The sequence below is a fragment of the Neolamprologus multifasciatus genome, chromosome 17 (assembly GCF_963576455.1).
Source record: "Neolamprologus multifasciatus chromosome 17, fNeoMul1.2, whole genome shotgun sequence".
NCBI classification, from domain to species: Eukaryota; Metazoa; Chordata; class Actinopteri; order Cichliformes; family Cichlidae; genus Neolamprologus; species Neolamprologus multifasciatus.
In genome coordinates, this window is record NC_140455.1 from 7,517,522 (window position 1) to 7,529,895 (window position 12,374).

A 12,374-nucleotide genomic window follows, 5' to 3' on the forward strand; every position below is an offset into this window, starting at 1 on the left:
ACAATATGTAGTCATGGAGATAGTTTGGGTTTATTAATCCATATTTGGATATCTGTATTTTCATGTAATGTGGAGCTGAAACAGGAAAAAAGTAATCCACAGGCCTCACTGTGTATAGCTTTTATTTTATTAAAACTTCACACAGAGAAGTCACTGGATTGTTGTTTTAGGGAAGAGTGTGCTGTGATACACAGTGGCCAAAGCACGATTGTGTTTAGTCATTTTCATTGTGGCTATTAAAAAGCAAGGCAACACTTCACATCGGTAGGTTTGGAATACTGGTGTCCCAAACTTAGGCTACGTCCACACGTACACGGGTATTTTTGAAAAGGAGATTTTCCGTTTTCGTTTTAAAAAATAATCCCGTCCACACGTAAAGGCAGAAATGAAGGAAAACGCTGCTAGGAACATGCCAAAGCAACAGGTGGCGATATATTCCTAACCGTGCAGAAATGTTGGCCAATCAGAAGTCTAGAAGCCTCGGTGGGAAATAGTAAACAAAGCGGGGGCATAGAAGCAGAACCGAGTCGTATGTGTGGAGGGACAGTAACTGTGTGTGTATATGTAAGCATTTAAACACTGCAGAGAGTACAATTAACAGTAATAGTATTGTAGAAATTCATTTCACCGAAGCAATAACGTGGCGCACAGTATGACGTCAAAAAAGGCGCACATCTTTGACGCTGTGTCTCCTGCGTTTTCTCCGTTTTTCTCGTCCACACGTAAATGCAAAAACGGAGTTTTCAAAAATATCCACCCTGGCCGGAGTTTTTAAAAATCTCCGTTTTCAGTGACCGAAAACGCCGTTTACGTGTGGACGAAAGGTGCAAACGCATAGAAAAATCTGCGTTTTTCAAAAATACCCGGGTACGTGTGGACGTAGCCTAAATAATATCATCATTTCAAAATGTATTTTGTATTTAATCAGTTTATCATTGTCAAAAATGAAAATTTGTTTGATGAATTTGTAACTGTTACAAATTTGCAAAAAACTAAGAAATCCAGAAGGTGGCAAATCCTTTTTAGCAGCACTGTGTGTGGGTCACCATCTAACCTAATCCACCTCGAGAATACAAGAAGTCTACGTGTGCCGCCTTTCTTTTTGTTGTAATGATCTCCAGAGCTGAGAGTTGTAGACAGACACAAGAGACTCGTCAGTATTACACCCCATGATTCAACAGCTGGAACAACCTTAAGAAGGAATAACTTAATGTTTCCTTAATGACTTTCTAATCCACTGTACGAGGATTTATAGAGGTGCTCACACTTTCTGCTCTTCAGTTAATCAAGTGTGTTTGATTAGCAGCACCTGGCTGCCACTTACCCTCTCAGTTCCTATGGAGGCAGTGACTGATGTCAAATAAATAATGACACAGTGCACATGTTTTGTAGTCCATCTGAGTTTGTATTTACTTCATTCAAAGACCAGATGTATGCACCAGATGTGTAAAACTTTCTTTTTACCCTGACTGTACACAGCAGCAGTTGCTTGTAGATGGATCGATGGTTGCCAGTTTGAAAATTTGAACATATTATCCAACCCCTCTGGTCAGTTCTATTGCATCTGTAACCATAACCAGCGCTCACCTCATGGTTACACTAACATCCTGGATAAAACGATCTACACCATGGAAAAGTGAGTGATGAATAAAGAAACACTACTTAACTTACACCTCTGTGTCGAAACTAAACACTAAGATTGGGAGACTGCCATTTTTTGCAGCACATAAAGATTCAATAAGTCAGGTTCCTCTTTAAAACAGAAAAGGTCAGAAACAAGCATTTTGCGAGGTGTGAAGGCCTATTAAGATAAGATAAGATAACTCTTTATTGTCATTGCACAGTCATATATAGTACAGTAGTACAATGAAATTGGAAAACTGTCCTACGTCGGCACTACATATAACACAACACGACACGATATGACACATCACAACGCAACACAAACAACACAACACAGTATAATAACTTAAAAAAGAAGAATAAGTGTATTTGTATTGCACACTGTTATTATTGCACATTAATTATTATTGCACCTTGTTATAAATATAAATATTATTATTGTTGTTGTTTTAAACATTGTTACCTCCCCCTAAAAAAGTCCAGGGAGGTAGCCAATCAGGTCAGCTATTTGCATTGATCAGGGCTATTGCCCTGTTGTAAAAGCTGTCCTTGAGTCTGTTTGTCCGGGACCTCAGCAGCCTGAACCTCCTGCCGGACGGCAGCAGCTTAAACACCCGGTGTCCTGGGATTCAAAACTAAAGAACTCCTAAAGCTTGATATTGGTATTCTTAAATAGATTACACCATATGATTTGTGAGGCTTAATTGGATTCAAAATGGGCAGAAGGCATTCAAAATACAGTGGCAGACTGAGTGTTTGCTGAATGAATATAATGATTCTGTGCATAGGAAACAGATTCCACACAGCAGAAAACAGTATGTGAGCTTAACCTTCCCTTCCCCATCAGTCTCTTATACTAAACTGTAACCAGAGTAAAGGGCAAAGTTGTCCTGTTCTCTCTGGAAACCTAAATCCTCACAGGATCCTCTCAGACATCAAAGGTTCCTCTGGTACAGTTGCAGTCACTGTCAGAAGGCAAGAAGTCAGAAATCTTTAGCTGGCACTCATGCGATTTCCAACATTTACCCCGTTAGCACCACTTTGTAGCCAACCCTACAAAAACAATGAATAGTCTTTAGCGATCCTTTGTCATTATTTCTGGAAAGATACAGAAACATGATATGTTTTTCCAGTTTTCTTGGTGTGGTAACACAGAATCTTGCCACATGAGAACAAATGTTGTTCAGGCTTTTTCAAGCTCACTATCATTAACATTTCTAAACCCCCAGTTTTTGCTTCATATGATGCTCCTTCCCCTCATATATCTTCCAGTTACGTTTTCACCCCTTTTAACCCCCACCCCCCTTCATTCCCTGCATATATAGGTATTTCTGTCACAATGCAGTTAATTAGCTATTACCCTCAGAGACAGGTGAGTATTTGGTCTTCACTCCTTCCATTTCTTCTTCTGGACTGAATTAGGTATGAGACCTATCAGGCCACTCCAATAAACCAAAGACCACCACCTTGCACTGCTATCTTTCTCTGTCTGCCTTCTAGACTTCCTGTCGTCAGTCAATTTCTTTCAGATAAAAAAAAAAAAGCTTCACTGCAGTTAATTTGAAATGGAGTCTGGAGAGAATGGCAGATAATGTGGTGATGGCATGAAAGTAGAGGAAGGGAAGCATGCAGTGAGGATGAAGGGCGGTAGGGTGGAGGGGGTCAAAAGCATAGCAAAGATGAGAGGAAGAGAGATGACGGTGGTGATGAACAGGACAGGTCAGGAGGGGAAAGAGTGGGAAGAAATTGAGGGAAAAGCAGACAAAAAAGCAGGGACGGCTACCAGAAGATGGAACGGATGAAAGAGGGTTAAAGATGATTGTTTTTATTATCGTAATCTTTCATAACCAACACTCATCCCCCGATCATCAGCCCCCTTTGTTGCTGCGGGGCCTGTTTACTTTTCCGATATGCGATATCATATAGTATTTATTACCTTCATTCATGTCATCTTATATACTGATTTCTCTTATTAACATATATACAAGACGGACGCCGCTAATTGCTTTCTCGTAATTAGGACATAACGCAAGGACAAGTGTTAAAGGCTTGAAAAGAATGCGTTATATTTGCAAGTGGACCGAGAAATGGGGTATTGTGTTGGGGGTGAAGTTTGAATTTGAAGGTGTGTGTGTGTGTGTGTGGGGGGGTGGGGGGGTATGAGGGTGGCTCTATGTTTGCCAGAATGAAGAGGTTAGGGGGCAGCCCATCTGGGAAGGCCTGGTAGCCAGAGATAAGTAATGGGGAAAAATCCAGCCTTCTTGCACCATATCAAATCTACTACATTAAAACCTCATTATCTATAGAGTGGGAGTGGAAAAGGAAGGTGCGGGTGGGGAGGATGGAGGGGACGAGAGAAGGTGGAGAAATGACAAAAAACTGCCAGAGCAGGAGGTAGAGTACAGCTGTCTGGTAAGAAAAACCTGTCCTCTCTCTGCAGGCTTATCAAACCACTCCCCGGGGACATCTTCACTTTCAAATATGTGCTAAAATTAGTCTTTATGTGGCCGACTGCTCCGTGGTGTGAAACGCAGCGACTGAATTGGCTTCTGCGTTAAATGATATTGAAGTAAAAGCAGCAGCAAATAAGGCTGACTTAGAGTAAAGTCACTGTCACTGATTTTGACTAAGGGTTTTATCTGTGGCTGTCAGACCACAGCTGCAGTACATCTCTCAGTGAGAGCCCTACTTCTCACCGTGTCCTCAGCTCACGTTAATTGCCCTGCGAGAGGCAGAATCTCGACCTCCTCTTCTCTCCCTGCTCTCCATCTTTCCTGGAACTTTGCTGATACCAAAACTGTGAGAATAAGAGGAGCGGTGAGTGCTCCATATGGAGATAAGGCTACTGTGCTCTTCCTGTTATTTATTTATTTTTTGATGATGCCTCAGTGACAATGCTGTGTATGTAGTGTAAAAGACTGTGAAAGAAACAGCCAATGCACAGCTTTGTAGACTCTTGTCTACATGTAGTAGCTGTCTGCTGACAACAGGAGGCAGTGTCAAAAATATGCTGAGCAACAGGTCTGTAGAGTGTACTTTATTGATCCCCAGGTTGAGAAACCCCTGCATTCAACCTATTCACCTAAGCAGTCGGCAGCGGTGTGTGGGGACGGTACCTTGCTCAGGGGTACCTCATGGTAGCCGTTCAGTGGATTCGAACCCCCGACCTTCCACTCTACCTACTGAGCCATCCCTGCCCATACCTGTAGACCAATGTTCCCTCTAAGCTGCGTACGTGCGCAATTGCGCACTGGTGGCACGGTCTCTGCGTACAGAAAATCTGTGTTGCGCACAAAATTTAAAAAAAAAAAAAAAAATCGACCTGAATTGAAAATAAAGCTTTAACTATTCTGTTTTGCAGTGTTAGTCAGTAAGTGACTGGCTGCTCCCGCATCGGATTAGAACAAAGCCACCTTATGCGATTCATATTCGTATATACGCAGTTAATCAATGTTGTTGACAGGCTACGACAGCGTCCTTATGTGCCGACTGATGTGGAGTTAATGGCAACGTGTACAACCACTGGAGATGTGAGCAGGACAGACGGAAGTTGACGGAAAAAGTGTGGACTTTCTACCAGTTTTTAAATTGTGTTGATCGGCCACGTAAAACCAGAGTTATGATAAAAAATATATGCAATGTTTATTTTTCCTGAATACTATCATTGTTTATATTTACTTTGGTAAGAAACGGTAAAAACAGCATTTTATAAGGAAAACACTGTGAGCAAAAACAAAACCAAAAAACCCCACCCTTTCCTATTCGTCCAAAAAAGTACCATGTCGACCAATCAAAAAAATGACATGGCAACATGGCATTAGTTGTTTAGGAAGGGGGGAAGTTTTAGGAGTGACGGCGGTGTTTTGAGATGTGAGAGATTTGCGACGTTTAGCACAAATCTTGTGTAGTTAGTGTGTAGTGTAGTCAATAGTTTTGTTGTGTGTGTCAGAACAATGAGGCGACTGCTGAATGTTACAGGTGTTACAGGAGTGATACATCTCCTGCTGTCAGGCCTGCAGGTATCAGACTGTTGTTCTCCTTTATCTCATAGTGGACAGAAATTATTTTTTGGAGTGGCACAAATAATTTGTGTGGCATCAGATTTGATGCAGAACAGCTGATTGTTCTGTAAATAGTTTGAAATGTTTATTTAAAAAAAACTTTGTTATTTGCATAACTCAGTTACTTTTTTGAAGAAGTAACTATATAATTAATTTTACAGGACTCTCTCCCAGACCACAGACTCAGACTCATAATACAAGTCAGAGCTTTATTGGAGTTCAAGTTATGATAATTTTAATTAACCATGTAACTTGGATGGATTCGATGCTGGCGTGACCACAGTGCACACGTTTACTGTTGCTCACAGTGGTCTAAGGGGCCGCTCAGGGAGTTTGTGTGTTCGCTCAGACAAATAAAAAATTAGAGGGAACATTGCTGTAGACTATTCTTGAAGTTCTAACACATCTGTTTACTACAGTCTTTGTCTGTGCTTTATTGATCTTTTCATGACTTTGTGGGCCCCCTTTACTGTTCAGACCAGCGTTTGAATCCAGCATTCAACCGATGCATAGCATCAGCAACATCTATATACTGTTGGTTATTTTCTTGCTGTATGTAAGCAAGCCCACGTAGACTGCATAGCATAATCCTGTACTCTGCGTAGCCAAACACCTACGCAAACAGACGACAGACGCAGTACCATGAATCCCACTTGAAACAACTATTATCTGTTCTGTGCTTCCGGATAATGTTTGAAATACAGCCAGTCCTATCCTGGAGAAACATGAAACATTTTACATTTGAACGACAGATGAAATGAAAATGATATAAATGGTTTTCGTTTATCGGAGATGAGTCACCCTCACCGAGCTCACGGAATCTCTCCTTTATTCCTAAAAGAAAAATGTGTCGTCTAATGCCCATTATAGATAGGAGACACTGAATCGACAAGAGTCTAAATGAAAGTTTTGTATAAGAATTAGTGATATTTAAGAGACAGTAGTGAGACCTGCTATGGTGTATGGTTTAGAGATAGTGGCACAGTTAAAAAGGCGAGTGGAGGAGCAGGAGGTGGCAGAGTTGAAGATGTTGAGATTTTAATTGGGAGTGAGCAGGAGGGACAACATTAGAAATGGAGGAGGGATAGTGGATGTACTGGGAAAAGGATGTTGAAGATGGAGCTGCAAGATTCACAGGTGTAGTGAAGGAGAACATGCAGAGGGTTGGTGTGACAGAAGACAAGGTAGGAACAGGGTGAGAGCTAATGCTAACACTTAACCAGCTAGAAAAAGACAAGATAAAAATAAAGGTACATGCTGCTGAAAAATACCTGTCTTTAAAACTGTTAATAAGGCATCACAAATGATTACACTAATTAATTCAAAACTAACAATACAATTAAGTGCAATTATAAAAAGCATTAATTCCACATATGTTGGAAAGCAAACCTCGAAGTAATAGGTAGGGATTTTTTAGTTATGTAATGATAAATGGTTGCATTAGTGCCACATTAAGACTTAAAAAGCAGCAGCAGTATCCATAAAAATAAAAAGGAAAGATTCAAACACACGTTTTCAGTTGTCCTTGTGCAGCCCTGCGAAGTTGACAGCCCTGGAAAATTGGAATCTCTGAGCAAGTTCTCTGAAGCCACGGACTTTAGGGCTGCGCATGAGTGTTTTCATCAAAGAGAATAGATAAGAAAAACAGTTGACAAGAGTACTGGGCATTTAAAGTTTGTACTTGCGCTCACAGTTGAGAGTTTCAATGAGTTATGGAAGTACCAACTCGCTGACAGTGTGTATTAAAAAGAAAAAAATGAGCACAGGGAGAAGCAGTGGTATTCCAAAAAATGCCAAAAACAATTTTCTTCAGATCTTGTGCGAAGGACTGGAGGATGGTGGGGAATGAAATGTGATCCGTGGCCGAGGAGGCACGCGCTCTGTTTGGTGTATGTTACACAATCCCTTGTAGGTGCTTCACTCTTTGTTTTTAATCTGTCCGCAGCAAAAGTCTGTCTGTTTTTGCAGCTGTTGGCTCTGCTTCAAAAAAAGATGAGGACATTCTTATATTTACCTTTGGGTGATAGATATGGGAGTAGTTTAACTCGGAGTCTCGAAATGCATTGCTTCCTATTTGCGGAATTACAAAGACAAGATATGCTGTCGCAATTTCCCTTTCTCTTCGCAATTTTCTTTCCTAGAGCAACTTCTTTGATAGGAAAGCAATCAGAAACTGCATGTTTTACCACTGAATCAGAGGCTTACATTGGTGCCTCTGCTCTGACATTCGCTATTCAAACTAGACTATGAAGTCTTTTGTTCCATAGTCTCCTGGTTCATACAAATTAGGACCTCGTCCACTACAGGCAGCTGAAGGCTTGATTGCTTCAGTAAGACAGCCTCACAGAAGACTGGTAGGAGCTTTGAAAAACACCCACTGAGGGGATAAATTGGTGGTTTAGTGTTTCTGCTTTTGAGTGAATCGGTTAACAAGATTAAACGATCTTCCACTATTCTACATTACAAAAGCTGGAGTAACGCTGTTATCAACGCTGCAGCAAGACATTCATATTGTGATCTCTTTTGCAAAACACTGACTCCAGAAGGGTAAATAATATTCTGTCTGCACAAGAAACTGCTTCATATCTGGAGTGCATCCACAGAATGGAAATCTGATCACAAAGCTAAAAGTATCTACGCTGCTCGAAAACATTAAAGAAACTAATCAGAATGTAGATCTGATCTCAATGGGGGAAAAAAATCATGCTGCCTGCATATCTACACTGATTGGGTAATATGTTAGGAATGAAGGGATGTTACATTGTTTGATGGAAATGAAAATTACAAACATACAGAGGGCCTAATTCAAAGATACCTTGTAAATCCAAATGAAGAAAAGTATGTGGCAGACCAGCCCATTTTACTGAAAATTCATCCCAGCCACTCAACATGGCACTCAATGTGCTTATGTACATGCCTGACAACATCGGGGCATTCTCCTAATGAGACCACAGATGGTGTCCTGGGGCATCTCCTCCTAGATCTGGACCAGGGCATCACTGAGGTCCTGGACAGTCTGTGGTGCAACCTGGCAGTGTCTGATGAACTGAAACATAACGTCCCAGACGTGTCCAGACGCGTCCTATTGGATTTAGGTCAGGCGAGCATGGGAGCCGGTCAGTATGAACTCCTTTATCTTCCACAAACTGTCTGCAAACTTTTGCCACATGAGGTCAGGCATTATTGTGCAACAGGAGGAAACCAGGACCCACTGCACCAGTGTAGGGTCTGACAGTGGATTTCACAGTGTGCCAGTGTATTGTTGTCCTGTAGAGGTCTCTGCGCCCCTCTGTGGATATGCCTGACCCCACCATCACTGACCCACCACCAAACCTGTCATGCTGAGCGAACGTTCTTCATTTGTTCTCCAGACCCCTTCACGTCTGTCACATGTGCTCAGGGTAAACCGGCTCTTATCTGTCAAAGGCATATTGTGGTGTTCTGGCAAACGCCACAGTGTCGAGCAGTGAGCATAGAGCCCACTAGAGGACATCAGGCTAGCCTCATGTAGTTTGTTTCTGATATTTGGTCAGAGACATTCACACTGGTGTCCTGCTGGAGGTTTATTTTGTAGCTCTGGCAGTGCTCAGCCTGTTCCTCCTTGCACAACGGAGCAGATATCGGTCCTACTGATGGGTTAAGAATCTATTACAGTCCTGTCCATTTCTCCTGGAGTAGCTGTCTGTGTCCTGGAATCTCCTCCATGCTCTTGAGACTGTGTTGAGAGTCCCATCCTAGAGGAATTGAACTACCTTTGGAACCTCTGTGGGGTCCAGGTGTCACCTCATGCCACCGGTGACTGACCCTAACCAAACTAGTGCAAAAAATTGTCAGAAAAGACGGGGAGAGAAAAAATGTCAGTGGCCTCCACCTTTAAAACCATTCCTGTTTTGGGGGTTTTCAAAGGGATTTCCTTTTTGTGAAGCAGTATATATAGAGAACATGGAAGTTCACATGATCAGCATGCCAAGGTCCAAATCCTAAAAATGAATCCAACTCCAGGGCATGTCTCTACAGTGGTGAGATAGGCACTGGTGAGTCTCCTGCTCTTCTGGACTCTACAGCCAAGCCCTATGCTAAAGCACTACTTTGGTTGTGGAGGTTCCCCTCCAAGGTTTTGTTACAGGTGGCAGCAATGACCTTATTTTGTTTACCTCCTTTGGATTAATAACCCCTCCACCACAACAACCTTCACATTCCTAAAAGGAGGAGCAGGTTTCTGGTTGCTTTTATCTGAAAAATTACTCACAATAATAAACTTTATTCCAGAAAAAAATACAGTTATAACTAGGGATGGGTATCGTTTAGGTTTTATCCTATACCGGTGCCAAACCGGTACTTTTGAAACGGTGCCGGTGCTTAAACGGTGCTCAAACCGGTGCTTAAAGAATGGAGAACACAAAATTGGTCCAAAAACCTCTCATGTTCAGCTGTTTTTTTTGTAAAAAGATAACAATGTTAGCCTTTTCTGCAGCTATAGGGCATATATGGTATCACTCTTGGCTGGAAGCAGTGCTTAAACAATGGAAAAAACAAAAACTTTGTCCAAAAACCTCTCATGTTTAACTGTTTCCCACTTTTTATTTGGTCATTTTAGCCTTTTTGGCCAGGGTGAAGGGAGTATCTGCCATCAAACAAGAAGACAGCCGCATGTAGCTATGATGATGTTTGCTAGTTCACCTTACATGCATTAATGTAATAACGTGGTTAGCCTACTCAACGTAAATTACACACGAACAACATTAAGCTACTCACGCAGAGAAGAACGGCTGCTGCTGCATCATCATCCTAATCATTTCTGCTACACTGGCAGGGATAGGGGCCAGGACTCTACTCTTCAGCTTTTTGGGGGATGTTGCTAACTCTTCGTCCGATAACAGGCACCACACCTGCAGTAGATGCGCTCGGTGTGAGGTCTCGCAGCAAGCTATCAAATACGGCGCATTTTTCGGCTTTTAAAAAAAACGCTATGCGTCGCCAGGTGTTTCATCGGATTTCAGGTGTTACCTCCTTTCCACAGTATCACCTTAAAGCACTTGTTGCAGGCTGCTGAGTTTGCATCTTTTGCTGTGAAGTACAGCAAGACTTTTGACCGCTTCGCCTTGGGCATTTTTAACCTGTAGCTCTGCTCTAAAAGAACGTACGTACCTGGACCCGCCTACTATCCCCGGAAACGTAAAATGATTGGCTAGAATTCAAAGTGTATCACATCTCAGGAAAAAAAAGCACCGAAATAAAGCACCGAAATGTGCGCTGCTTTTCGGTCTGGTTACTACCGTTTATATCAGAACCGGTGCCATCATGGCACCGGATACCGGTACCCATCCCTAGTTATAACCAACTAAAAATATTTTTTTCTATAGGGTGGTTGAGCTTAAACTTTAGAAATAGTTCAATCAATCCTGAAGGAGAACAGAATAGAGCTGGTGCTCCTTTATATCTAAAAAGCTAAAGTGGTTCAGGCATTTCATAAGGCTGACTTCAGGGTGCCTCCCTTTGGAGATTTTCAGGGCATGTGCATCATGTAGGAGACCCTAGGGTAGACTCTGACTTTGTGAAAGGATTTTATGTATATCTGATGTGGTACTGGAATGCCTCTGGATCCCTCAGGATGTGCTAGGAGACGTTGCTAAGGAGAAGAATGTCTGGACTAACTTGACCTGGCCTAAAGAAATGATAGATGGAGAATGTGGGCATCCCTCTTGTGCAGGAGATCAAGTACTGAGACTGAGAGTTTCCTTTTATTCTCAGTAGAACTCAGAGGGTCAGGATAGGGAAGAATAAAGAAAACTTCCAAAGAGTTCAGCTAACGGACACAAGTGGTTCTTCTCTCTGAGCACATTTCTGGCCTTTGCGAAACAGGAACAATAGGAGTAAAAGAAAGCTACAAAGGATCATTTTGAATATCGATCATTTTCCTTCAACCTTGCCTGCCTGGAACAGAAATCCTCAACACTATGGCCTGGAAGAACGGACGCTTCTTGCTCTCTTTTCTGTGGCAGACTCTATCTCTCTGGGGTGAAAGGCTTTGCCCTTTTAAGATAAAGGTAACTATGTAATATCAGTGCTCTGTGCTGACTTCGGGCATGTACTGAGGTCCACGGAGAGACCTGAAGCCCACAGCAACAGAGAATGCTGAGGGGATGAATCTAGGACACCATCTTACTCAGCAAACAATAGAGAAATATTAGCGGCTGCAGTCTACAAACACTATGATATCCCGCCTCGCAGACTTTGGAACAGACAAAACAACATGAGCAGTAAATTGAATAAATGCATCAGAGCTGTATACATGACTGCCAATGAATATTTTCCTGTAAAACAGCAACAAAAGATATCGCCGTCTTGTGTGGCTACCTAAATATTTAATATTTCAGCTAGGATCGGATTAGCTGGAAAGGTTTTGGGGAAATTTGTCTAAATTATTGTCCATTTGTCTTCTAAAGTTTTCAGTAAAGACTAAATAATTAGCTGCTTGAGACTCCCAAGATCAGCATGAGCTCTTACTGTTTCTGATTAGCCTAATGGTTGATTTAATTTTCATCTTCACAAATCCTAATTTGATCTTATATTGCATGTTACCGATAACAAAGCTGCAGCAGCCCAAACTAGTCCCTTTGTTCGTGTTCGATTCAGTGAAATGCTGAGTTGGAGTGAGGCGGTCCTGATTGTCTGAAAACAGCTTTTTAA

At 41.9% G+C, this 12,374-nt stretch overlaps 1 protein-coding gene across 2 annotated transcripts in view; it reads right to left on the reverse strand.

Moving 5' to 3' along the window:
• Positions 1-12,374, reverse strand: part of LOC146498867 (ephrin type-B receptor 1-like) — a 131,558-nt gene that overhangs the window by 45,597 nt on the left and 73,587 nt on the right. The gene's annotated exons all lie outside the window — the stretch shown is intronic.